Raw genomic sequence first — 24,819 nt, 5'->3', positions numbered from 1 at the left:
GGCAATGAAAACCTACTACAAATTTACTGGCATGATCACAGACGCAATCAATTTTAGAAAGATCAACATGGTAACAGTGCAGCAACTGATCAGAAAGGAGTAAGGCTGGGTTAAGAGGTTGCTGGGCTGATCAAAGGGAAAAATGATGACATCATGAATAAAGATACGACAAATGTGGATGGAAAGCATTCAATGATGTTGAGAGTAACTGAACAAACAAGGTAAGATCTATTGAGGACTGGGATTGTTGGGAGATACTGGGCATGGGGAGGTTCAAGAGAACAAAGTACTACAGATAATTTCCTTGAAAGCTGGGTCCATTCACTCAATTAAGAAATTGGAAGACAGCCAAGATTTTGAGGAAAACATGATGAATTTACTTTGGAGGTGTAAACTTTGAGAGCTGATGAAACAGCCCAATGTACATGACCAAGAGTCAAAGAGGATCTCTAGCCCAAGGCTAGCGATAAAAATTTGGAAGTCATCAACACAGGTGACGGCATAAGCCTTGAGAATGGATGACACAACAATCTAGGTAGGATTATTTATTAGCATCACCCACTGAAAAAGAAACATAGGCCCCCTTTGTCCGCAGTGGGAAACAGATCAAGGTTTGGCCCTGGTCATCCTTTTGACATTATCTCCTGCCACTGCACACCATATATCTTATTGTGAAGTCACATCAAAATACTTATATTTTCCCAAGTGTATCAGACGCCATTGCCCTCTCCAAAATTTTCTGCCTGGTGAACACCCATTTGGCCTTGGGCTCTAAATCAAATGGCACTTTTCCTGACAAGCCCTTGATAATCTGACCACCTTCCTCCCCCATCCCAGGTGGAGTTCACGGCTCCCTCCTCCTTCTGACTGTAGCACTTGCCCACACCTCGACTATCAACACCCAAGTTTCTCTCCTCTACTAGATAGAAAGTTCATAGAAGAAAAAGACTGCATCTACACAAGGAAAGGTATCAACTCATGTTTACAGAATGACTGCTTCAAGTAATCAGTCTTCAATCTGCAAACACCATCCATCAGTCACTCTGTTTTAAAGGACTCATGACTCCTTCTGTTTGGCAAGCAGCCATCGAAGGTTCTTAGGTACAGTAATATGATACTTTTGGTATGATCTACTAAGAATTTAATTTTATTCCCATGTTACTAGTACTCACGTCAACACAACTGCTGTGGTGACAACAGTGTAATCATTTAAAATAATGATTACTATGAATACAGTAGTTCCTCTCACTGAAAATGCCACCGGATTTTACTGGAAGCAAAAAAAAAAAAAAAAAAATGGCAAGAGATGAAAACTAAACAGAAATAGAGGACTGAAATGAAGCAAGAGGAGCCTTCATTAGTATCAACTGGGAGATCCTGATGGCACTGTGTGGAATTACCTCATCCAAAAAGGACAATTCAAAGACAATAAACAGGCAAACGATAGATGAATAAAAGAGTTATGAAACTTTGCATTTGCTAAGTACACAATATCTGAAAAGCATCTTCTTCACAAACAAGGAAGGCAGGAAGGCAGGGGTTGACTTTAAGGCAAATGTGAAAGGATAAAAGGGGATTCAAAGGTTCTAGTCACAATCATTCCTTCCAGAAGCATCGGTTCTTCTGGCAACAAGATATGTGGTTTTTCTTTTCTTTTCTTCCCCACCCCCCCCCCCCGCCCCCTGCTCAGCAACTTGAACAAAAGGGACAATACATAAATTCTTATTTGGACAGACATCAAAAGGTCTTTCAAACTTCTATTCCTCCCCGACTCTACTTAATTGTAAAAACGAAACACCGCAGACATTCACTATCTTTCTAGTTTGAGAACGAACCCTCACACAATTTTCCCACAACCTCGAAAGATGCATCCATACAGTCTGCAATTTCAAGAGTTGTGACCAATTCATTATCAAATGGAAAGAAGTCCTAGCATGTTTGGTTTTCAAAGGGGCCCCTACCTCTTCAGGGGATGTGTTAGTTTTCGTTCTTGACCAACAGTTTCATCGGCGTGCTATTAAGTTAGAGACAAGAGACTCTAAATATCACAGCAAACTATTTTGTGTGATTCAAGAAAGAGAACTCTTAGAAGTCAAAAGAATGTGTATGTGCACAAAATCTACTACGCAAGCACCATAATGCTGGTCTCCTATTCAGCTTTGATTATAAATGAGCACATCTACACCCGAGGGTGGAGAAGAAATACAGGGCTAAGGATCATCTGTCTTGAGTGTATCAGGGGGGCATAAATGTGAAAATCTTAGCCCCAGCCCTTATAGTAATTAAAGTAAAGACGCTGACACATGCATGATTCAACCCAATTATGACTCAGTGGTCACAAATGGGGCTCACCTGCACTAAATGGACCCAATTATCCCAGGTAGGTTATGTTTTAATTTGCTAAACACTTTGAAGTTTTAACTCCCTTTTCCAGATGTGTTGTGAAGGAGAACCCTGTCCAAAGAGACAGAGTCAGAACTCTTTAATTCGCTTTTTAGTTCTGCCACTGTAGCCCTCGCTGACCTTAGCCCTTAACCTCTCCCTGTTTCACTCATCCTGTTCTTAACCTTTGGAAGATGGTAGCTGTCTTCTCGTCGTTTCAAGATTTTAAAAGAACAACATAATAATCATCATGACCAACCAATACGCTGTATTAAAAAAAGCTAATGACGATGCTCACGCTGAACCTGTTGAAAACCTACTAGAAGCCCATCGCTGTTTTACCTTCTACCTAAATCGTGTCATCCTCACGATGACCTCTGAGACAGGGAGTCACTTGGAGGAGCTTAATAAAGAGACCACATGCAAGCATGTGGGCAGGCTTTGTAGTAACTACAAGAGATGGTACGGTGAGCTAGTGAGTCCAAAGGACGGGGGTATCAGCATGAAGCGTCTGTAGGAGGGCAGTCATCAGACTCCAGAAAGCATCCTTGTGGAGGTGGCTCCTGGCAGGAGCCTACAGGAGCAGGCAGTAACCTGGTAAAGGAGGGAACCCAGGAAGTAAACAGCTCGCACTCTCTCCCACCGGCCTGCTCCGGTCCTGATGATGCCTCCCACCGGCCAAATCCAATCAAAAGTCAGAGAACAAAGGAGCCTCCTGATTCAGTCCAAACATCTCAGCGCACAAAGCAGGTAGATAAAGGAAGAGAGTGAACCTGGTTATCTACTATTCCCAGTTATCCCAAGCATCCAAAAATTACCTTGAATAAATGAGGGTATCAACAAATATCTGTTAGTAAAAGAAGAAATGAGATCAAAGTATCAAGAGGTTCAGTATGTATGTGAAAACACACACAGTAAGAGACTGAGGCAAGCCTTGCTCTGAGGTTCAAGCTCAAGCTCATAACCAGTATGGTATTCTGCCTCCTATTCACTATCTGTTTTTTTTTTAATGTTTATTTATTTTTGAGAGAGGGAGGGAGGGAGGGGCAGAGAGAGAGGGAGACACAGAACCTGAAGCAGGCTCCAGGCTCTGAGCTGTCAGCACAGAGCCCGACGTGGGGCTCGAAACCACAAACTGTGAGATCATGACCTGAGCTGAAGTCTGTGCTTAACCAACTGAACCACCCAGACACCCCTCCTATCCACCGTCTTTATGCCACACCATTTAATAAGCATGCTGTGGGGTGTTTGGAGGAGACGGTGAGTATGATGGAGGTAATTACCACCCCCAAGAAACTTGTAATCTGTGTTTTAGTTTTATCTCACCTTTCTATCTCCAAATCCTCAAATTCCTCTCTTGCAAGAAAAGTTCTGTAATAGTAGGTCTCTCACCCCTTACAATTCCATAACCTATTCCAACTAGAGGCTCGGCAGTGAAACTTTCTATCACATCGAATTTTGCCCACTTGATAGTATCCTGCCTTGGAAGCATGTTCTGAGCACATATAACACAGGGAGCATGGTGATATCTTTTGAGAAGACAAGGCCTTCAACTCTATTTACTGCAATGGACTAAGCCTTAGGTCTTATGTTAGTACAGTGACTTTCAAGACATGTTGAAGGATTCATTTATTCAGTTACAATGTATCGATCATATAGTATATACTTGGAACTACACAAGGTACGTGCACAGACTGAGAAAACAATTTTTTTTCATAAAATGTTTTTTAAGTTTATTTATTTTATTTCTGAGAGAGAGAAAGAAAGAGAGAGAGTGTGAGAAAGAGAGACAGAGAAAGTAAGGGAGGGGGGAGAGAGAGTGAGAGAGAGAGAGAGAGAGAGAGAGACAGAGAGACAGAGAATTCAGAGTGGGCTCCACACTGTCAGCACAGAGCCTGATGTGGGGTTCGAACCCACAAACAGTGAGATCATGACCTGAGCCGAAATCAAGAGTGAGACTTGAACTGGCTAAGCCACCCAAGTGCCCCAGAAAACAATTCTTACCCAAAATTAACAACTGCTTTCTGCACTAATGAGTCAATTATTACCCAGAGGGAAGTTAAAAGTGTGTTAATTACCAAGAGAGGTCACGGGCACACATCTGGGAGTGCAGTCGTGATCCTGCCCCTCAGTGGCACCCTCCTTTACTTCTCCCCACACTGTTCGGAGCTTGGATACAGGATAAAAACCCTGTAATAAGCATCCTAACCCTGACGTTGTTCCTGGAGACAATCCAGTATTCTAGTATGTTTCCATCTCTTCCTAAGAGCCTCCGCTTGGAAACGCCAGCTCCACATATAGGGGCCTGCCTCAAAGAGATCAAATAGTAATTTGCCCCTGTGGGTTTTTTCTCAGTTCTACTTTGGAGCTCGAGGAGGCCACTCTTTGCCGCCTGATCCTAACTGAAATAGCACATAGAAATCTTTCGTCTTTTTCAGGGACAAGGCGAGGGCGCTGGCACGGCAGCTCCCTTTCATGCTGTGCAAGCATTAGCTTTGCATTTTTAAAAACTATTGTACAATGTGTCATGCAGCGAGGTTTGCCAAAGGGAGGGGAAGGGGGGAAAAAGAATAGCAGAGTTGATTTCCTACATGGAAGTTTTAATGATTCTGGAAAACCATCAACCCGTATCAAATTTCTATACTAATTTCACAGTTTCCCACAAATGGCAAGAATGCAAAACCATCAATTAGCCTCGTGGTGATTCTATTTTGAAGAACAATCTATTTTCCTGATAGATAATTCTACCAAATGGAAAGATTCGTTTTGTTAAAAACCTGAACACTTGATGATGTTTATTTCATGCAAGGGGCTCAAGGTAAAAACCTCCCTTTCAGTCATCTTCCAAATGTTGACTCAGGTGCACACACCTGTGCTTTCTGTCGCCAACCAAAGCTCTGAGTGTGCAGGATTTCTGCTCCGTGACAGTCATTTACATACATTATGAAACAGAAGCTGAGGAGAAGCCGTCAAGCCCTTGCTGGGAGGAGCCCATATCCCTCCACTTACCAAATCAATCTGTAACTTAAAAAGAGCCCTGCTATTTCTTAGCAACATGAGTAAACATTGTACTATATCCAGCTCCCAAGATTTGTAACCATGTTAATCTGTGAGTCCTCAATTTAATTAAAGATTAGACTTTTAAATTGTATTTTTAGTGCACAACAGCACTGCTAAATTATGATGATCAGCAGTTAAGTGTGCTTATGTCTGCAGAACTCGGGGAATGAAAATGAATCATTTATTTCCATCTTGATATGACTGCTCTTCTCTGAGGCGCTATGCTCCGAGTTCACAGGCTTTGGAGTTCATTGGAATTCGATGGTTAAAACACAGCTTGGAGACCTCATTTATGAAAATTCCTTTAAACCTTTCACCACTTTGACAGATCCAGTCCAAGTGCACCGAGCCAATTCAAAAGTAGCTCTCAGCCCTTTTATAGGTTTTCAATTACACCAACACAGCACACCAGAGCCGTCATGTTGGACAAAGTCTATTACGGTCACAGAGAGGCACGAGAGCCTTTGTAGGAGACTCGTATGAAAGCAGCATTCTCACAACTGGAGCCAATGGATGTAAAGCTGTGTCTGTCTCGAACCATCCTTGACTTATTAAAGAAGGGATCTTCAAATGGCTTAAACGTGGCTAGTGCTTAGTTATCTACTACAGGATGCAGGCTATGTGGTTTTTTTGGCTGTTTTTTGGGTTTTGTTTTTTTTTTATCTTTTTAGAATTTACTTTGCAAAAATACTGGCAAGCTACCTTGTCTTCAAACTGTTCCAAATAGCTTTCCCAAAGAATTGTTCAAACATTTTCTAGGCTTCATTCATTCCCTACCCCCTCATAGCGTGTGACAGCAGGATTCACTTTTCCCCATGTGCGTTCCGAGAAACAAAAACCCCAAGCGGGTCAATGAGCTTTCCAGGCTGACACTGGTCATCAATGGTAAAACAGAGGTTAGGCCTGATTCCATTTACTATTTCAAAGCACTCTTTAAGCGGGCCTGAGACGCCCAGAGTCTTCTCTGAGACAAGGATCCCTTACAATGTTTATAGGACCTAACAGATCGTACAGTGACAGTTTCTTCCATTTGCAAACTGTGCATTTATTTGAGTATGTGGTTGGTATGGCTTTATGGGAGTGCCAATCTTTGAAACTTGGTTGTATGAGTTCTTTTAAGTGACATTCACCATTAGGGGTAACGGGGACAAACGTGCCCATTAGTGGGTTAGAAGCACTTGCAAAATGTAAATGCTGTATGTGCAAATGCTAATTTACTCAGGATATCAATCTCCCACTTTCTCCAGGGAGTGGTGAGGTCTCTAAAACCACTGGCAACAGAGACAGCTCCCTGACACAGCTATTCCTCCCCTGCTTAGTTCATGTTCTGGAGGGCAGATGGGCCTTTTTTTGTGTTTGGTCTATCCTGCTTGTTTGGGATTTCTTTTTTTTTTTTATCCTGTTAAATAAGACCATGAAGTTTGAATATACTGGACTGTGCCTAAATTCCTCTAATCATCAATATTGGAAGAGGCAAAGCCTAAAGCTGAACACGACATGGGGAACCTCAGAACAGTTTGAGGCTAGGAACACCCCTATCCAGGGTCGAGGCTTCCTGGCCATGCGGTGGGACTCAAATGCAGTTCTGTGGCACTGGCCAGAGCTGGGAGCTGACAGGCAAAGTGAGTGCTGCGAGACAAGGCCCCACATACCAATCCCGGCTGCTCCTGGTGTTATTACGCATAATCTTTCCTCGTTCATTAATGAATTCCCAATGCACTGAATGCCAGCTGTGGGCCTACTAAATGCCGCATTCCACATTAGGGACAGGAAGTTGACAGGTGCAACCCTACCCTCAAGAGCCCAGGTTGTAGCGAGCAGCCAGCCCCATCCAACAGGCACAAGAGCAGAGGCGCAGGCTCACTGTGGAGGGAAGACAGAGGGAGTCGTCCCTGAGTCTGCCCTTGGGACTCCCACTGCCTCCTCAGAGCCCAAGCCTGGAGTCCACTATGGGAGCCACAGGCCACATGTGGCTACTAACCATCACAAGCGTGGCTTGAGTCTGAGTTAAAAACAAAACGCACACCAACTTTCAAAAAGTATGAAAAACAAGAACGAAAGGGAGGTAGTTAATAATTTTTTTTATATTACATGAGGAAATGCTAATATCCAGGATATACTGCATTAAGTAAAATAGAGGACTGAAATTAATTCCACCCGTTTCCTCTTATTTTTCCTAACGTGCTTGCTAGAAAATGAGAAATTAATTAAGTGGCTCACATTCACAGACTTACTATTTCTGTCCACCAGTTTTGGTGTTGTTGTTTTTTTTTTAACGTTTATTTATTTATTTTGGAGAAAGAGAGAGAGAGAGAGGGAATGTGTATGAGTGGCGGAGAGTCAGAGAGGGAAGGAAACAGAGGACTTGAAGCAGGCTCCACGCCCTCAGCACAGAGCCCGACCCGGGTCCCAGACTGCCAAAGCCACCCAGGCACCCCTCTACCCGCCCGTTGTGGTGTAAGAAGTCACAACACAACACTTAGAGAGAGAACCTGGGAGGCTGTCTCGGGGGCAGCTGGGGGGCAGGGAGAAGGACATGTGTAGAAAAGAGCACACAGGGGCGCCTCTCAGGGGCTGCAAAGATGGGCAGAGGCTGGCAGTGCGTGTGCTTCCTGAGTAGTACGTGCCTGCCAGATTCAGTTGCAGCAGAGAGACCACAACATCAAAGCCAAAATGACAATAATCACATCACAAATAACTTAGAAGCCGCCTGTGGCTTACACTAGGCTATGCTCCGCCAGGCACCAGACCGGCTAGCTAGCCCTGCCTTCAACCCCGTCCGGCCAGTCATTTGGTCACTCTGCCCCCTCATCTGAAAAGGGGTGGCTGAGATGCACTGATGCGCCTGTGTCCCCCTTACTCTGCCTACTAAGTCTCTGGAAATCTAAAGCACTCTCAACAACCCAGGGGAGGGATGAAAGTGCTAGAGAAGCAGACACGCTTGTGCCTAGAGATGTAAAGCTGCAGAGAACGGAGAAGGGAGTAGAATCAGTCCTTCAGACTTTCGCTTTCTGAAAACATCGCCTTTTCTTTCTTTGCTAGCCCCCTTCCCGGGCAGATCTAGAAGAGATGGAAATGCCACGAGCTCAGGAACCACATCTGTGAGCTCACTGTGGTGACCACAGCTCCGAGGGGAGCCTGGCATAGAGCAGCACCTCACCGTAACGGTCTGTGAGGGGTGCCAATGGAGAATCTGCAGCCAGTTTTGCTGCTGAGTGTTGCTGCTGTGTGGTTAATGACTCTGAGGGTGCACACTGCACTCAGGAAAGAGGGAGGGGCTCACTGAGGCAGGGTCAAGGAGCAGCGATCTGCCTCTCGGACGCTGGGGTCTGCGTGCGAGCTGTCAACCCAGGCGAAGGTGGAGAGGAGCCGAGACCTTCCCAGCCCTTGTCGGCTCCTGCACGGGAGACAACCCCAGAGGTTGCTGCAGCAGAAGCGGCTGCCTGACCCACTGCCACCAGGGAAGCTGCAGGGTGAGGGAAGTCAAGGGGGAACAAAGGCTCGGAAGGTCACGGGCACGGGTCTCACGCCCAGCGTGGTGAGAGGAACGAGCACGGACGCCGCATGAAATAACAGTGACGCCCGGCGGGGTTTGACTCCACTCTCAGCACTTGGTGGCTGGGAGACTGAGCTCCTTCTCTGACCCTCATTCTCGGCAGCTTACAACAGGGCTGGGAACACAGGTCTTAGGGGGCTGGTTAGCTACAATGTACTTTTCAAAAAGGACTGGCACACGGTAAGCACTCAATAAATGGTCAATAAGTGGTATATATTCAACAATGGCCATTATTTTTCTTCTGGATTACAGCTTTTTTTTTTAATTTATTTTTTTAACATTTATTCGTCTTTGAGAAACAGAGAAAAGACAGAGCATGAGCACAAGAGAGGAGACACAGAATCTGAAGCAGGCTCCAGGCTCTGAGCTGTGTCAGCACAGAGCCTGACGCAGGGCTCGAACTCACTGACTGCAAGATCATGACCTGCGAGTTAAGTTGGACTCTTAACTGACTGAGCCACCCAGGTGCCCCAACAGCTTTTTTTAATTTGTTTTTTTAATGTTTTTAATTTATTTTTGAGAGAGAGAGAGAGCACGGAAGCGGGGGAGAGGCAGAGAGAGAGGGAGACAGAGGATCTGAAGTGGTCTCTGTGCTGTCACTGTAGACCCCAATGTGTGGGGCTCAAAAACACACATTGAGCTAAAGTTGGATGCTTAACCCACTGAGCCACCCAGGCGCCCCTGGATTATAGCTCTTAAACAAGGTTTTTAACCTGGAGTCTGTGGGGCCCCAGGAAATCCACAAATGGGCTGTCACATATTCTGGAAGCCCCTGGACTCAGTGGTGTATATGAACATCTTTTTTTCTTTTTTTTGTTTATTTATTTTTGAGAGAGAGACAGAGCACAAGTGAGGGAGGGACAGAGAGAGACAGGGAGACACAGAATCCGAAGCAGGCTCCAGGCTCCGAGCTGTCAGCATAGAGCCCGATGCGGGGGCCTTAACTCACGAACCACGAGATCATGACCTGAGCTGAAGTCAGATGCTTAACCGACCAAGCTACCCAGGCGCCCCCAAACTTTTTTTCTAAGGAAAGTATCCTCAGCTTTCATCAGATCCCCAGAAGGCTCTCAGACTGGAAACCGGTGAAAACCCACCGAGCTCCTGTGACCTCCAAAGTGTTTAGCATATTTTACGTATCTATGGACTTCCTGAAGGACCCTCAGGACAAAGACTTCACTCTGGCTGTTCAAGAGGCGTGAGTTTTATACACAGCAGTACAATCTGCAGATGGGCCCTTTATTATCTGGCAACAGCAGAAGCACAGGAATATGGCTGGAATTTCTAAGGCAGACATCCATCTTAATTCCATTCTGTGGTACCAGAGCCCTTACCACTTGAAATACATCTTTCTCCACAGTCTTTTTGACATAATTGAAGGCGAAGGGAGGCAGGTGGCATGTTTTATACCTCGGAGGCGGTCACCCGGTTTTAGAACCACGACAACCGAAATTGTAACTGGGTGAATTGCAAGAGCCCAATCAAAGCTTGATTTTACTCCTCACCAACCCAGATGAGGGTCTGACAGCTTGGCCATCTCCAGGAAGAAGGACCTTAACTCTGTAAATCTTAAGCTTCCTCACAGGCAGGAAAAGGATAGATAATGGTAATAGCTCCTTCCTAGGGCTGCTGTGAGAATTAATAAGAAAATAATTGTAAGTCATCTGTTAAGCAACCAACGCAGAGTAAGTGCCTCATAAATATTAACTATTAAATAACCTCTCTTATGGCAGAGGGGGAAAAAAAAAGTATTCCTCATCTGATCTCTGGGCCATACATTTTAGCTTCGAGACGGACTTTGGGCCACTGGTATTTTTCAGCCTCTTTCTTGAGGTAGCTGTTAGTGACCAAGTAGGCATCGAGCATTACACGGAGCCAGGAAAACAGGAGAAAGGTGTCTGAACGGTGATTTCAAAGAGACCCTGCTTTCCTGGCCAACATTCAGAGATGCAAATTTAGGAATCACGTTAAAGGAAACAGGACAAATCTTGAAAATCACCGAGGTTAATGACTCAGCACACCCTTTTCATTCCTTCCCCTAAAGCTTCTTCAGCATGTTTGCTGTGAGGACCCCTGCACTAGACACAGGGATACAGAGATGAGAAAGCCCCTCGGAGCTGTCACAGCACAACGGGACAGGACGTCACACATATGGCACCACAGGGTAAAGTAGGATATGGGGCCGGGCGGGGCTGGGCAGGACCTGGTGTTCAAGCAAAGGCTTCTCCGAGAAACAACACTTGGGGTGCGTGTGGAAGGAGGAGTGAATGTTCAAGGTCAAGTCAGGTCAAGAAAGGAGAAACAACATACCACTGGGACAAAAGCACAGGCAGAAAAAACCCCATGAAGATGAGAGAAAATGAAGCCTCTGGGGGCCTTCAAGTGGCAGAGGTCAGCACAGCATGGGGGTCACGTGGGCAGGGGGCAGAAGCCACACGGCACACACCTCCATCCCATCCAACTTCCTGTGTCCACGGGAGGCAGGGCCCACGTCACGGGGGACCCAGGAACTGTGGAATTCAAGATCAGGAGGTTGTTCTTTTCCTCCAGGGCTGTGAGGTTCTGAATGGCTCTCAGGCAGTTACCTGATTCGATTTTATCTATTTGTTCTTTGAAAGAGCACTCTGGCCACGGTGAGGAGGATGGAGTTGAAGCAGAGAGACTGGACGTGGCATTCTCAGAGGGTACTTGTGCAGGGTGAAACGGGGGGGGGGGGAGCTCTAAACTAACGGGGGAAAGAGTGAGACAGAGACAGGGGTCCTGGTGAGTGACCCAATGAGAGGTCCAATCAGGGTCATTCCCAGGTTCATGGCTTGGGGGCAGAGAGACGATGCATCCTCCAGGGAAAATGGATGGAAGAGTAGATATACCTTATATACCTGTTCTTTTTGCTTGCACAGGATCCTTGCTCTCTTCTCCATAGTTTCTTTTTAAAGAACCACCCCTTGCTTGCTCTCAGGCTATTTACTTTGGGAGGGTTTTACCCACCACCCCCTCATGAAGTTCCCACATCCTCCCCATGTCTCGCCTCTGCCCACAGACTGTTCCTTCCATTCACGAAGGCTCCAGGCCTGGGCACATGATCAAGGCCAAGTCAAGTCGAATTCCATGTTCCAGATCCCTGGCCACAGGAGCTGGTTCAGGCATGGGCATGTGCCCATTAATTAAGAGTTAATCCCAAATTATTCTCCTCCCCTGCAGGGGTTAAACTTGAAGCTGCTTCGGACCATTGTACCACCAGGAAGAAGAGAGGAAATCAGAATTGGAGCCTTCCTGAACTTTTCCCATAAGGGAGACAATATATGCCCCTGCCTAGTTGAGTAAGTACAAGCTGGGTTTCTGTGACTTGCAGCCAAGAGCCGTGACAAAGATAAGTAAAGAAAATTGTGTTTCAAAAAAGAAAAGTCTACTTTTGTGAGTGGTGGATTATTAAAAAAAAACAAAACAAAACAAAACAAAAAACCTACATTTCTGAGACAATAGTACCTTAAAACATTTGAATCTAAAAAAGACACTTAGGGACTTTATAGCAAATTCTACTGTGAGTAATGAAAAGCCAAACCAGACTGCTTTTGAAAATGTTACTGCACCAGATAATGGCACATTCACTCATTAAGTTAACATTTATTGAATATCTTCAGGGTTCTTAGACGTGCACAAAAGAAACTATAAAAGCGTACGCTTGGATTTGAGCTGGTCCATCCAAGCCCTTCCATAACGAGCAGCTGTGCGTGCTGTTCAGACTAATTGTGTGACGTTAGAGAGGCCAGGTGTTCCTGTCTGGCCCACAGCTGCACTTGATGGTGAGGGCACCACCTGAATTTCAGACTGGCCATCAATAAAACACGGCGGGTTGCACAGCCCCTCAACAGAGCCCTTAGGTACAAGAGTGCAATGTGTTGAGAATTCCTCTCCCCTCCAATAAAACAACCCCCGGACCTTCTTTCTTTACTCTCCTTCCACGAAAAGACCCCCACACTGGCAAGGGTTTAACTGTTACCGATGCACCCTCGTCTCTGTGTAAGTATGCCTGTACCATCACCTCCTGCCCTGTCCGCTCCTCAGGGGCCAAGTACAGATAAGTCTGGCGGGTGTTCATTCCTGGTGGGCATTGGCTGGTTTGGCCACCCCGGGTGGATCCATTCCCGCTTCTGAGGGCAGGTCTGCCTTCTCCTCCGCGGAAGCGCCTACCTACTCCCCATCGTGTGCTGTCTTAGTGGGCCTGTCAATCAACGCGCCGGGCGAAGCGGTGTGCGTGCCATTCAAACTAGACCAAAGGTTTTCTCTGTGTGGGTATGCCAAGTCCAAGGGCAGACCTCCAGCTGTGCCTTGCAGAGAAAGAACATCAGTCCCCACTCCCCAGCCCCCTTGAGGAGTTCTGTTAACACCCTGAAAGTGGTTCTTCTGACTTCCCTTTGACCCTTGGGATAGCCTCCGTGTTCCCTTTTGTTTTCCGTTGCTTTACTTGGGAGAAACTCCAGCATATGTAAGTTGCTGCACTTTAAGCGCGAAGCAATAGCGACCATTCAGAGCATACTCTGCAGCTGATAAAGTACTTTCACATCCAATTTATCTCTTTTAATCCACCTTTCTGAAACTGAATTTTTCTCCTCCCCCCCAAATAAATCACTTATTGATCTATTTCTCACAATGGCACATTCTTTCAGCCACTTAAGCTTTTTTTTTTTTTTTAACCTCAGAATGATTTTGACTAGAGGCTTTCAGTAATGCGGTGTCATCAGTCACCCCATCCCAAAATACGGAATCTCCCAGAATGATCCCTTCCTTTCCGTTTTCTTTGCTTCTGCCTTTGCCAGAGCCTTCCTCATTGCCCACCAACGGTCTGCTGACTTTGCCACCAGCCTACCGTCTCTAAACCATCCTGATGCCACTGGCAGAAGGCTGTGACTAACATTTTACCGTCACTGTGTTACTCATCATTTTCCCAAGGTTTACAGAACGAAGACTACAGGACAATGAGGTCCAGGACATTCCCTGACCTAAATTCTGGGGTGCCTACGAGCAGGCTTCACTCAACTCTCCGGTCTTGCAGTACATTCCTCCTTAGCAGAAAACATTTGCGAAAATGAGTGTCCTCAAACATGTAAATTGCAAAAAAAAAAAAAAAAAGAAAGAAAGAAAAAAAAAGGAGGCTACAATTTCTTGCAGCTACCTCTCATTAGAAGTGGAGTCTTTCTTGGGGCGCCTGCGTGGTTCAGTCAGTTAAGTGTCCGACTTCAGCTCAGGTCATGATCTCACAGTTTGTGGGTTTGGGCCCCGCATCGGGCTCTGTGCTGACAGCTCGGAGCCTGGAGCCTGTTTCAGATTCTGTGTCTCCCTCTCTCTGCACCTCCCCTGTTCACGCTCTGTCTCTGTCTCTCTCAAAAATAAATAAACATTAAAAAAAATTTTACAAAAAAGAAGTGGAATCTTTCTATACTGCTTGAATCCAAGGTGACCTTGTGATTTGAATCGAATTGGTCCATGGGATGTAGACGTCCTGGGTGCCTGTTAACCTGGCTAACAGTCTGATAACCGCCAGATGTAACTGAAGCCCTCCTAGATCACCCTGCCACCAGCTCACCCACCAGGTGACTGGAGATGCCTGAAGGAACCCCACCAAGATCAGCAGAAGAACCATCCAGCTGAACTCAGTCCAAACCATGGACCACACAACCATGAGCTTTAATATTTGCTTTAAGCAAATGCTTTTTGGGGTGACTGGTTATGCAGCAACGGACAAGTGATAAAAACATCTGAGCTGATTTGGTCATTTTCTCCTTTGAATCCCTTTTCATTTACTATTTAGCATCTTGGTTGCTCAATCATACAGTATCTCTCTTCATCTTTTGTATGATTCATTTTTCATGTGTCCTATTTCCTCCTTTCTAAATTCCTTGCGAAGAGTTTCTGTGTTTTATACTTTTATATGCCACAAATGCACAAAGTGAATACACAAGAAAGAGGAATCAACTAGTGCATTTCGGGGCCCAGCCTTATCAATTCATAGTCATCATTTGGACAAATATTTTGGTCACTAACTTTTTTTTTTAATGTTTATTTTTGAGAGAGAAATAGAGCGCAATCAGGGGAGGGGCAGACAGAGAGAGAGAGACAGAGAATCTGAAGCAGGCTCCAGGCTTTGAGCTGACAGCACAGAGCCCGTCGCTGGGCTTGAACTCAAGCACCATGAGATCATGACCTGAGCCAAAGTTGGATGCTTAACTAACTGAGCCACCCAGGCGCCTCGCCCTGGTCACTAACTTTTAAAGCTTAAAAGAGAGCTAAGATGGAAACAGCCAATTATGAAATCTAGCTATCCACATAAAGTGCAAAATCATGCAAAGTATATATCATAGTAGTAACCGATTCATTACTGATCCATTTTCGGTAAATTATTTCTTGTAACTAAACCTGCACGTCAATCAAAGGTACACAAGAATGAGGCACCCGGGTGGCTCAGTCGGTTAAGAGTCCGACTTTGGATTTCTGCAGAGGTCATGATCTCACGGTCATGGGATCAAGCCCCGCACTGGGCTCTGCGCTGAGCGTGGAGCCTGCTGGGGATTCTCTCCCTCTCTGCGCCCTCTCCCCTGCTCACACTTTCTCTCCCTCCAAATAAATAAATAAACATATTTTTTTAAAGGTGCACAAGGAACCAAGTATATAAGGGTAAAAGTTTCACAGAAGCAACTGTTTGATTTTCACCAGGATGTTATTGTTCTCCCAAGACACATATTTCTCCTATGTGGTTTGCAACGGTAACCTGACAGACTGCCAAAAACAAGGTTTCTATTCGAAGAGTGTCACTGATTCTCTTGTTGCCTTTCAATTAGATTTTGCATTTAAAAGAGAATCTCCCTTGTGTTTCTTATAATGATGCACCTGCTCCTTGGGAGATTTCCTCTTTTGACAAGTAATGCCTTAAATCTGGCAAGAGAAACAGCTCCAGGCTTCCTGTGATAATATCAAAGATCATTTGTTTGTATAAGATGTTTGTGTGGGTTTCCCTCCTAAGAGCAGTAAAGTACTACTCCACTTCCTTCCAAAACAACGGCGCACACAAAGTTTCTTGGCCTCTGTGCTGCATTTCCACAGACACCTGCACCAGGACAACTGCCTGGAATTAGCAAGGCTGTGACATAGTACATGGAGAGCTTCATTTGCCCTGGTCACTTGCTTTTGGACATCAATACACAGTAAATGTCAAATCAGTACAGGCAGTGTTACTTCCAATCTACTATCTTGTAACTTCTCCTCATGAAAATTAAATCTATATTCAAAGTTATAGCCCTTAGTTTTTAATAATTATTTTTTTTTTCTAACTGAGATGTCCACAGGTCCTTAAGAGAAGCACCATCTTTTTTTTTTTTTTTTTTTTTTTTTTTTTTTTTTTTTCTGATTCTAGACCTAGGGACTCCTTCCTTTTGATTATGGGTAATCTTCAGTTGAAACTGCCTTCACATGAGAGACTTCTGTGATGGATAGAAAACGTCACACCTTCTTCAAACAGTTTCAAGAACCCCTTAAAGCGCTCTCCTTCCACTCTCACCACGCTGAGTGTAAATTAACATTGAGATGCATCAGGAATGGCCAATAGACATTTTCTCCCAGAGGTGAACACATTAGCATACCGCTTTCCTATACCTTGTTCTCTCTGCCTTTTAAAATTTCAATATGTACAAATGAAATACAGATTTCAACCCATTCCCCGCTGGGACGTCTGCTCCATAATGAGAGAAATAGGTTTTTGCCTTCCTGCAGATTCAGCAAGGAAAGTGGTGCTCGAAAATTACGTGTTTAGAGTGACACCTTGGAGAACTGACATACTGTGCACACATGTAATCCTCATAAACCTCCCCAGACAGCCCTTATTTCATTTTGCAAACTGCACCCTGGCCGGGCTCCACAGCACGTGGTGTGCGGCGGGCCTGTCCTGCACCGGCTCTCCCTTCCTCTGGGCTCTTCCTTGCCTCCGGGGTCTCTGATGGGCACTTGTCAGTAACAGTCAACAGGAGCGAGGTGGCCCAGCCACCAGCCAGTGAAAGACTGACACCGACCGGAATGCTTCCTTAATTAACTTTCCCAAGGAAAGCAACGTTCCCACAGGAAAAAACAACACGTCCCCGCCGCCCCCCCTCCCTCCTAGCGGTCCATTGAAAATGAGCAACAATGCCGTTGCCTTTTTGTTTCCTAAAGACTTTTCTTTGCTGCAAGCAGTAGCGTGTTCCTCAAAGAATGCTAGTATTTCCTGTGGAAACTGTATGGCTGCCAGTAACGGCTCATAATTTTCCCTTCTTTTCTTTTCGTAAAAATGAAATAAACAAAACGTGGCATTTGACAATAGCCAAAATACCAGTTCACCCCACTTACCACCTGCAGATGAAAGTCATCACCACGAGAGAAGGCCAAGAGAGGCACATTCGCGGCTAAAATCGACGCGGACGAGCCCGGGACGCAGGACAGCGCCGGAGGGGCAGGTCGCAGCCCCGGCTGGACGGGGCAGCCAGGGAGCTCCGGGGATGCGCGCGGGGCTCCCCTGGGCGGCACAACCCCAGGCGCCCCCCTTTCGCGTGTATTATTATCGTGATTGGGTCCTGTCGCTGTTACTATTACTTCGCCCCTCGTTATCTCGGCTTTCAGGCGCTGGGGCACTGCCCATCCCTGCCTCCGAGGTGGCAGCCAGGATAATAACCACACGAAACGGGCAAAGGGAAGGAACAATCCTTTGGAAACCGAGGCGGGGGCTGTCTGCCCACCCCCCTTCCCCTGAGTAAAGCTGCCGCTCGGTAGCCGCCGCCGTTACTATAGAGACCTCCTCCCCCCCCCCCCCCCCAAAAAAAACCCTTTCTGCAGAGGCGCCGCCGCTGCCCCGGCCGCCGGGACTCGCGGCACAAAGGGGGCCCGGGGGCTGCGGGGAGCAGGGGCGACACCCGCCGGGGTCTCCCGGTGCAAACTTGGAGAGGCTCAGCCGCCCGCCGCCGCCGCCCGCCGCCTCCCCGCCGCGCCCGCCGGGGACCTGGACTCACCGGGGGGCGCCCGGCGCGCTGGCGGCTCGGAAGCGCGGACGGACTGACGGACGCACGGTGGACGGCGGCGGCGGGAGCAGGAACCGCCGCAGCGGGAGCGGGGCGGGCGGCGGAGGCGCTGCCGCGGCCCCGCTACGTCACAATGCGGCCGGGCCGCCGGCGCCGCTCCCCCGGCCCCCCAACGGGCGCGCGCGGGCGGGGGCAGCCCCGGGGCGGCCGGGCGCGGAGCCGGCGCGGGGGGACGCGGGGCGCACCGCCGGGGACGGGGGCGCGGCCACACCGCCCGGGCTGCCGGAGCCGCCGCGCGCCCCGCGTCCCCGCGTCCGCCCCCCCCACCCCACCGGGCCGCGCGCCCCTGCTCCGCCCGCCTGACGGCGACCCTCCCCGGCCGGCCCACGCCCCTCCCGCGCCGCCTCCCCACTCGCCCGCCGCTGTCCGCGAACCTGCGCTTCCTTCTCAACCTTTCGCTCGTTCGCCTCTGCTGCCTTTGCGTCTCCCCAGCTGGGCTTCTCCTCTCCTCCCCTCCTACTTTTTGCCCCCCGCTTCCCTCCTTCTCCTCCGCCCCCCGCCCGGCGGCCTCTCCCCCTGGAAATGAAATCGACCCTCACCGGGATCCACGCGTCAGCCGCTGCCACCTCATTGGTCCCCAAATCAGTCCAGCGGGGTCCGGCCTGAACCGGGACGAGGGACTCGGGGAGGGGAAACGGAAGGTGGGCACAGTACTGGGACACTGCTGTGCCTGCGAAGCCTTTGGCAGAGGATGTGGCGCTGGCACGGAGTCCTCGCCCCCACTCCTCCTTCCCGCCCCGGAGGCTCGTCCCCTCCAGGACTTCGCCAGGGAGAGGAGGACAAGGGGGCTTGGCCCGGAACGTGCTTTGCTCAAGCGTGGGTGCTGGCTGGAGACTTTGGTCTGAAATAATGGCTTTTTAATTGTACAGCGTTGAACACATCACCGTCCCTACAGGAATATTAACTTTACTTTTAGCGTCTTTTTCTTAATGGGAGACAGGGAGCGATGGGGGGGGGGGGATGGGGGGGGGCTGTGGGCAGCTGGTGAGGCGTGTGGGCAAGCCAGCAGTGGTGACTGCGTCTTTCCTTCCTTATTTCCGAAATGAAATCAGGGAGAGTGGAAGCATTTATGGTAACATTGGCTCACGACCATCTCGCTTTTGCCCTTTGGAAAGCTTTAAATGGTTTTTAAGAAATCTCTTTCCCAGGAGAGATGACTCCAGAAGTTCACTCAGCAATGCTATGGAGGGCCACTCTCTTGCTCCAGGGTGTGGCTACTTGCCCGTTGCTGCCCCAGAGAAAAGTGTGAGGAAGCAAGTTCTCGTCCATCCATCCTCTTTGTTCCCCTGCCAGGTCCAAGCAAGCACGAGTGGCGCCACGATCCTGAGAAACTCAGCACTTAATCTGGGTTAATGGCACTGGGGATGTGTAGCATGTGTGAGCCTGTCAGTGAAGATACATCATCGATAATATATTTACTCCATAGAATAATGGTAATGTATTATATATTAATGGCATGTAATACTGTATTATTACATATGTTCATTATAATATAGATCCAGTATGTAACAACCAGCAAGGACCTGGTTGTTTAAAAACTGGGGTTCTCTGGGGGCACCTGGATGGCTCAGTTCGGTTGAGCATTATAGGACTTCAGCTCAGGTCACGATCTCGGGGTCTTTGAGTCCCAGCCCCACATGGGGCTCTCTGCTGACAGCTCAGAGCCTGGAGTCTGCTTCAGATTCTGTGTCTCCCTCTCTCTCTCTCTCCACCCGCCCCCCCCAGCCCCGCTCACGCTCTGACTCTCTCATAAATAAACAGTAAAAAAAAAAGAAAAACTGGGGTTCTCTGGATGACTCGTGTAACACTGCACATAGTGCCTGTGGAGTCCATGGGTTGCTCTGTTGGCCGGAAAAAGGCAAGTTGTAGGATTAGGAGGACACAGCTCAGCAATCCTGTTCTGGACCTGTTTTGGACAAGTACATAATTACTAAAATGAGGACTACCTTGAAGGCCAGCAGAAGACATTTCACATGCTTTTAATTTGATTTCCTATTGAAAAACTAAATCTCTCCCTCTCTGCTTTTCGACATAAACAGCCAAGAGCGTGTCCTGCAGCCTTGTAATTTGTTTATTGTCATTTATCATACATATGACTTTAAGTACATACATGGAAAGTGGCTTCACAATTTTGAAAACACACATTATCCCTCAGTAGAAAATATAAAATCAGATGACATCATATGGCACTAAAAATACTTGAAAATATTGGGCTTAATTCATTCACATCTGGTTAAAATAAAAATACCGTTTTTTTGTGTTTTCCCTTTTTTTTTTTTTTTTTTGCCTTGTATAAACTCCGAGAAAAGCACATCTTGCTTCCATCCAGTAGATATGGGTGGAAATTGGTGTCATCCTTGACGTGGTCTACAGAGAGCATAGTTTCACTGCCATCTTGTTAAATATTTTGACGTCCTGTTCTTTAAAAATCAGATTTTAATTTATTGAAGGACTAAGTTGTTGAAGAGTGATTAATGGACATCTTCTTCCCACTGCTGTAAACATCTACTAGCTCTAACAATGAGTCAGGTGTTAATTCAGTTTAAATGGTTCCACAAGAGGGGCCCGACTGTGTTGCAGGTACAGAAAATGGGTTTTCCCAGGAAAAAAAAGTTCTCTGGTTTTGGCAGCCGAAGGAATAGCATGCCATAGTGTGAAAGAGCAATCTTTGAGATGTTGTTTCAGATATTTTTCCATTTTTTTTTAGAGTTCTTTCGTTATGGTTTATTCTCTTTCTAACATGTTTTTGATTACATGTTTACCATTGTTTCCATGTGATTATTTTTACACTGTGATTTTAGCCTACGCTTATATATACTTTCCTACATAGTCCATGAGTTTGCTTTTGCTTGGATTGTTTGTTGGTTTGCTTCTTCTGTGCAATCTGTTGCTAAATCTTAAACCACATGCCAAAGCGTGGAGGTAGTGTAGTTGCGTTGGAACAGAGCTGCTAGATTATAGAGCGGATGGCAAGAAAGCCAGCTTCCTCAACATCGTGTTGACTCTTTTATCAAGTTCATGAACTACTCCGCCTAGTCTTTCAATTGCTTATTACCAACCAGTCTGATACTCAGTTTCCTAATCAAGCAGCTGCCTTGGTAGGCTACTTAGTACCAATGAAAGCACTTAGCAACCTCCGCTACTGGACCATTTACCCCTTTTAGGAAGACTGCTACCTGTGCCTAACACCACACAGGATGTTCCCATTTTGGAGCACCATTTCTGCTTTGTGTCCATTTCTTATCCCCTACTATTCAACTGTCACCTCCCATCAAGATACCAGGGAGTTTGTATTCTTCATATTTCGATTCAACACTGAGCACATTTTTATACTCAAGAGCTAGCTACTGAAAATAATTGGTACAGAAGTGCATTTCACTGTATATCATCTGCCAAAGAGCTGACATCTAATTGTTCATTCAATTATTACAATTAAACATCTGCCTCTATCCTTTTACCCAGTTTCCATTACATATCTTTATTGTGCTACAAAAATTGGATAAACCTGCTAGAACATTGTCAATGATCAAGCAGAAAACAATTCTCTTGTTTTCCTATTCTTTCAATGTAGATTTTGCCTTCTTTAAAAACATTTTTTTTAATTTATTAATTTTGAGAGCATATGAGCAGGAGAGGGGCAGAAAGAAAGGAAGACAGAGAATTCCAAGGAGGCTTTGTCAGCACAGAGCCGGATGCGGGGCTCGATCTCACAAACCATCAGACCATGACCTGAGCCAAGAGTCGGAAGCTCAACCAACTGAGTCACCCAGGTGCCCCTCCCCTTCAGTATTTCTTTTCTCTCTTCTTGGGGCAAGATTTAGCCTTTGCTTCATCTTAGACTTCTAATAAACTTAGAATTGGGAGGGAGATGAAATTCAAGTCCAGCAGCTTAGCTGCTTATAATATGGCAGCTTTAATAAAAGATTTGATATAGAAGAAACTTTATGGATTGTTAACCTCACTCACTGAGATTATCCTGGGATTTCAATGAATCCTGTTACTATGCTTTACCTATCCTTACGGATCATTAGAAGTTTTGTTGGTATTTTTAAATGGAAACAATGAAATCACGTGCAAAAATATGATCAGATGAAGGAGAGTGTCTTGATGTGTTCTGAGGTAGCTTGGGGCAAAAATACAAAAAGAGTCTACTGGGGGCAAAGGGTTTTTTTGGGGGGGGTCAACTGTTTGGGGGCCATGATCTTTCCTCTGTGTTCGTTTTCCATAGTGAGCTACCAACACAGAGCACAGTGAATCTGTAAAGCCGCTGAAATACCTAGAGGAAGTCTGGATCCAAACTCTATTCAGGCAGGCAGTATGTAAATTTCATGACTGGATTTAACTACATTTACTTTAACCCAATTGCCAGATTTTTGCAGGTTAGCACTTTATTCTACCTGAGGTTGACTTGGGCTCCCACTTCACCTGCACCCCCGAGAGACTCCCTGCCCATTCTTGTAAAGCTTCATCCAAAAACCTCCAGTTTTCATTTAAAAGTAGCATTTCTTCACCATCCTGACCCCAGCGGATTTCCCAGGAATTCCACTTACATCATGTGTAATAGGTCACCTTCCCCCCGCCCCCACCACCACCGGATCCTTTTTTTTTTTTTAAAGTAGACTCCACATCCAATGTGGACCTGAACTCAGGGCCCTGAGATCAAGACCTGAGCTGAGATCAAGAGTTCAATGTTTCACTGACTGAGAGCCACCCACGGACCACATTTTTCCAGATAATTTTTATGGAAAATATTTTCCCCCTCAGGGTGGCTTGTTGCCTTTGGTTCTGTTTGAACAGACTCCCCCTGGGTTATATCCCATCTCCTTATCTGTCTATTGACGCCGCCAATCTGAATCAGACTAGCATTGACAACAGTAAAATGTGCCTGAGGCTTGTGCTCCCAGAAATCAGCAACGGATGAGAAATGCCCCCACCTTTTCATGTTCCAGGAAATGTCTTACCACAAAAAGCCAACTCCCTGTATAATTGATAAAACTCATGGTCTCCTCTTTCTCATGACTCCATAAGCTCTGTAGGTGATTCCCTTGTTTACCTATGACCAAGGCCAAACAGAGACTTTCCCCTTCTGGATGAACGTGCTGGCAGGACTAGACACAGACCCTCCAACTTCCCTTTCTTTGTCTCATGAATGAATAGCTGAGATTCAACTGTTTGTCCCTCTGAAACTTGCTACACACAGAAAAAACATTTCCTGTTCAGCTAACTGATCTAGACTTCCCTTGATTGCAAAGCAATCCCGACGATACATCACCCCACCTGCAACTTGCCTCTCCCTCCCTGTAAAAGTCTAACACAAAATGCCCGTGCAGAAACACTCAGATGCTTGGATTTAGGGTGCTCAGGGTATTGCCAGAACCTGAATAAAGTCAATCTTACTTGTCTGTGTTTGGCTTTGATTGGGTACTTGTGTCTTTTTTTTATCTTCATGAATAGCTACCCTAGTCACTGGTATAAATTAAGGCCGTGGACCTGTTATGTCGCCGTAAGATGGTTATTTCTAAGCAAACTTTTACATCCAACATTTTTGTCTGCAAGGGAAATTCCTAACACTCTACAACAATAACTGAGGAGTGTTTTAAATCCTTCAAAATGCAGTCTGATTATTCAACTTTTCCATACATTTGGTTTTTTTGCTGTTGGTGATTTACATAGCCCTCTGACATCAGAGTATTCAGCTTCATTAGGGATAAATGAAAATGCTGTAAGGTGCCAAACAGTCAGCATATTTGCTTCCATAATATGACACGTGTACATAACAATATCTTAGTTATTAACTAGTCAGCCAGATTCTTTATGCTATACCATGGGATTGATATATTTTCCAGAGCTTCCACATTAGTAATTTGCCTATTGGCTTACACTACTTTCCAATGTGGGTGAATAGGAGAGAGAAATCGTTTCTAAGACTCAGGCTCAGGATGGGTGTTTTCAACTATTGGTATATCCCACCAATTAAAGACCTCTTAAGAAAGAGAGGAGGGGGATGGGGAGGGGGATGAGGGGGAAGGGAAGAGGCAGGAGGAGGGGAAGGGGGAGGGGAAGGAGAAGAGAGAGAGAGGGAATCCATATAAGATTGAAAAACTATGGCTGGGAAGTTCTGCAAAATTCTGTAAACATGGAGTCTTCATCGTCAAGGGCACACGTGGACACTAGAGATTTCACGCGTGTGCATAAACACCGATTAAATCTTGAGCTGGAGGTTTTGGTATTTGAAATGAATTTGATTAGATTGTTCTAAAAAGGAATGCAGGTCAGCTGAGTGTGGTTAAGTGATTTGAAGAGGAATGTGGGTCAACTTGTGAACACCGTGCCACGTTCGCATGGACCTGCCCTGGTGGCAGAACAGGAGATTTACGAAAACGCATTCCACTGATTACTTATCAATTGTAACCACACTGTGGATTTAACTGAATTCAGTCTTCCAGGCAACTACAGTCTCTCTTCTTCATTTTGATAGTGATTTCATCTGTGCTTTGAATATTCCTGTGCTATATCTTAGATTCAGAGTTTCTGTTGTCTTTGTAAGTAACTCACCTTTTTTCTTACCTATTCTATGTTGAGACCAAACCCATGCACTTGAAGATGATTAGATGGGTCGACAGACGACGCTCAGTATTATGAAGTGCAACAAGGAGATTTTGATGCTATGGGGATTAAAGCTAGGATGCACTGGTTTTTGGCTTTATCCCTGAGCAGTTTCTA

At 46.2% G+C, this 24,819-nt stretch overlaps 1 protein-coding gene across 8 annotated transcripts in view; it reads right to left on the bottom strand.

Annotated features, from left to right (window-relative positions):
• Window positions 1-18,866, bottom strand: part of SNCAIP (synuclein alpha interacting protein) — a 159,385-nt gene extending 140,519 nt beyond the window's left edge. For 3 of the 8 annotated variants that reach the window (XM_023254633.2, XM_023254645.2, XM_023254650.2), the window contains exon 1: window positions 18,028-18,154. The gene's annotated coding sequence lies outside the window, so the exon portion shown is untranslated. Of the gene's footprint in view, window positions 1-17,371; window positions 17,757-18,027; window positions 18,156-18,470; window positions 18,560-18,635 lie in introns of those variants that run through there. The other 5 variants (XM_011281801.4, XM_023254634.2, XM_045058171.1 and 2 more) reach the window with 5 other exon arrangements.
• Window positions 18,867-24,819: the final 5,953 nt, after the last annotated feature.

Source organism: Felis catus, chromosome A1, assembly GCF_018350175.1.
Source record: "Felis catus isolate Fca126 chromosome A1, F.catus_Fca126_mat1.0, whole genome shotgun sequence".
NCBI classification, from domain to species: domain Eukaryota; kingdom Metazoa; phylum Chordata; class Mammalia; order Carnivora; family Felidae; genus Felis; species Felis catus.
The sequence above is the reverse complement of the archived record's forward strand: the minus strand, read 5'-3'. Positions and strand labels throughout refer to the sequence as shown.